Source organism: Vanessa tameamea, chromosome 16 (assembly GCF_037043105.1).
Source record: "Vanessa tameamea isolate UH-Manoa-2023 chromosome 16, ilVanTame1 primary haplotype, whole genome shotgun sequence".
Lineage (NCBI taxonomy): Eukaryota > Metazoa > Arthropoda > Insecta > Lepidoptera > Nymphalidae > Vanessa > Vanessa tameamea.
The window spans coordinates 12396254-12399516 of NC_087324.1; the positions used below are offsets into that span (position 1 = coordinate 12396254).

The 3263-nt window shown below is 34.6% G+C and overlaps 1 non-coding gene across 1 annotated transcript; it reads right to left on the reverse strand.

Moving 5' to 3' along the window:
- Positions 1–2793: 2793 nt before the first annotated feature.
- On the reverse strand, positions 2794–2866 carry Trnav-uac (transfer RNA valine (anticodon UAC)). The gene has a single exon. It is a non-coding gene; the product is annotated as a tRNA-Val (tRNA).
- Between the last annotated feature and the right edge of the window lie 397 nt (positions 2867–3263).

Consider the following 3263-nt stretch of genomic DNA (forward strand, 5'->3'; position numbering starts at 1 on the left):
TCTGCGAATTAGCGTACAATCGCTCATCACAGCGTCAGATAACTTCTATTTTCTCTCACTTGAGTTTTACAATGGAGTATAATTTTGTATGATGAAGACTTATAACAAAAACTCTAATGAAAGCGACTTTTTCACAGCTCCGCGCCAAACAGGTACGTGATCCGTTTCTCATACATATAATTGTACTAATTATAGGTTATATTATTATGAGTTAACAAATAATAATACATTTATTTGTAATGTATCAATTAAGACCTTCACAGACTTTTTATTAAACTGTCCCTAAAACTCCACTATTAAATCTACAAAATCACGAAATTGTTGTCGGTTGATGCTAAAGAATTATTTGCCCATGTTCGTAGATTTATGTTTGTTTTTTGCTTTTGCTTAAATATCGTACTGGTTTTAGTAGATCTTGACAACATTTAAATGGAAGTACACTTGAGGTCCAGTTTCTTTCTAATAAAATAATAATCATGAAAGTCGGTACTCGTGGAGATATATATATCACTGGATATATGTCCATAAAAAGGTTTCGGACGAACTGAGAATAGGTTATTTATATACTTCTATATATAAGTATGTTTACAAGAATTGAAAAATATCTTTTGGTCATTAAATATTACGTAATATTAGTAAATTTATTTAATTTAAATCTAAGCTTAAGAGCTTTTGGTTGTGCACTGATTTCACATTATCAAATAGACAAAAATATTTAATAATTGATATAGCCAATCCGCTTCACGCAAAATTTAGTTTGTCAAAACTGACACAGTCTGCGAGATTTATTTCGATTAATATCGTTACAAAACCGACTTGAGGATTGAATAATATTAATGATCTAGTTAAGTCTAATATTTCAACGGTCCAGCAAAACAGCGCTTTGTTATCGAGTCACAGTGAATCTAGAAAGTTTTCGATGAATTAGCTTGTCGAGTTTAGAGGCGGGCAGGGACGCGGGTGAGGAGGAGGGGAGGGGAGTCCTTAAAGCAGTTGACGTAGCGAAGTAGAGGTTAATCAAACGAGTAATCATGCCACAAGCTCTTGCCTAGACTCTAAGAGTCTCGACCATTGATGCCTTGAAATGTTATTCTATACCCGAGCTACGTCACAGTTAAGACTTATTATTAACGTAATAAAAATGTTAGAGAATATGTCGCTGCAAAACATCGAATACTGAATGTGATTAGAGTAATAATAAAATAAGGTAGAGGCTGGAACTATTACAACATAGGTTTTGTAAATGATTGTGACGTCATCAAATGTAAAATCATATTATATTCTTTATTTGAGCAGGCTCCCAAATCTACCAAAGTGTGTATATTATATTTAGGTCACCTGTTCAAAATTAAATACTAACCCTTTAAAAATTTACTTGCATATTCTAGTACAGATAATATATCCCTTATCTATTAATACATCTTTTACCATGAGCCTCCAACGTACTCATCGTTAAATGTATGCTTCGTGCGGAGTCCTGAATAAAGCCAAAAATAAACAAAACCAGCGATATTGAAAGCGAAGGCTGTTATTATGGATCAAAAAGAAATGAACGCGATATAAAATTTCACTAAGAAAGAGATATTGTGGGCGAGGCTACCGAGGGTTTGCGAACTGGACTACGTTTTAATGTAAAGGTAAATTATGTGCTATTTTCGGGTAACCTTCACGAGAACTAAGCTCTGAAATGTATAGGTGGTGTAAAGTAGGGCACCGAGTGCGGGCCGTGCGGCCGTGCCGGCCCGGTGGGCGCTCAGACGGCGCGGAGAGAGCGCTTATTTTATTTTTATAAAATGTAACTCGTGCTCAGCAGCGCTGGAAACTTGTCTTTTTACTCTGAACAACACTTTAAGATAAAACTTTTTAACTCGACTGCAGATTTTACAAACGTATAAATGTTTCACTAGAATTCGTGAAAAACTTTTTTTAAAGCAACGTTCACACACTCGATATTTGTTATGAACGCGCATTTTGCGACCGTTAGCGTCGAATGCAATGTATTTGAATTAAGAGTACATAAACATCAAACAGCATCGGCAAATTAAACACCTAATTCACTTCGTAAGCGTCAGATACGTTTCGCAGCGTTACTAGAATTTCTGTTCTCTTAGATTATTTTCACTTTTGCAGTGGGAACGATGTTTTTCACGATATTTTTCTTCTTGTTTCTTACGGGGTAATATATTATCTTATTTGTTGCTAGCGAACATTAACTTTTGTAATATTATTAATAACGCAATGAAAACAATAATGGGATTTGTAAACACTCGCTTCGGATCTCACGCGTGTAATTAATGTTGAAAACCGACTTATAGTGATACGATAAGGATGTCTGTGTCTTAACTATACTGTAACGAATTATAAACCGACTGTTTAGTTAACCAACAAAAACCTAGTTTTTTGTTGTTGTCTATGACTTAAACCAGGGCTGTAATAGTAATTAGTAGTTTTCAGATTTGAAATATTATCTTTGACAGTGATACGAAGGCGACCCCTTGCCTGTGTAAGAGTTAAGAGTGATATCTTCGTAAATGTGCCAAATAATGTATGCATTTTACTTGTGAGTTTTAATGGCGTTAGTTCTGACTTCCGGAGCACGGCAACGGCTGCTCGCTAGTTGGACTTCCTCACGTCTCCTCTGTTGGATATATTAGATATTAGCAAAGAAAGCGCCCGCGTTATTATTCCTTTGTTCTATTTAAAATAGCAATATATTCACTGATTAAATCCTGTATAGTGGGATTTTTAAAAAAAAATAGCCGGTGCTTAATCTTCGAAAATAAAAATAAAATTTGATTCCGGCCAGGATCGAACTGGCGGCCTTCTGCGTGTAAAGCAGATGTGATAACCACTACACCACGGAACCTCGTGAACTACGCTTTGAAAAGACGCTGTATATCAACACTTGCTACTAAAAGTGGTTTATTTTTTATTATTAGAAACTTGTTTACTGAGCTGAAATTACTTCTTGTTCTTCAAGAAATTTAAATACTTTAATTTGCATTACAAAGCAGTTCAGAGAATAGAAACTTATAAATATTTCTAAAAGACTCAGATTTCAACGACGTATTGCTTGATTTAGTAAAGTAATAGTTTATGTTAAGTTTTGTTTTACAGTAGACCCTGATTACTGATTGATGATTTAATTTAGAAAACGTTCAAAACTCGTTTTCTAAATTAAATCCTAGTCTTACACATACATAATCTATACATCTTCCCTCGCGTTACCTCTACCCACTATTGAAAGTTTTATAGCCAACGGA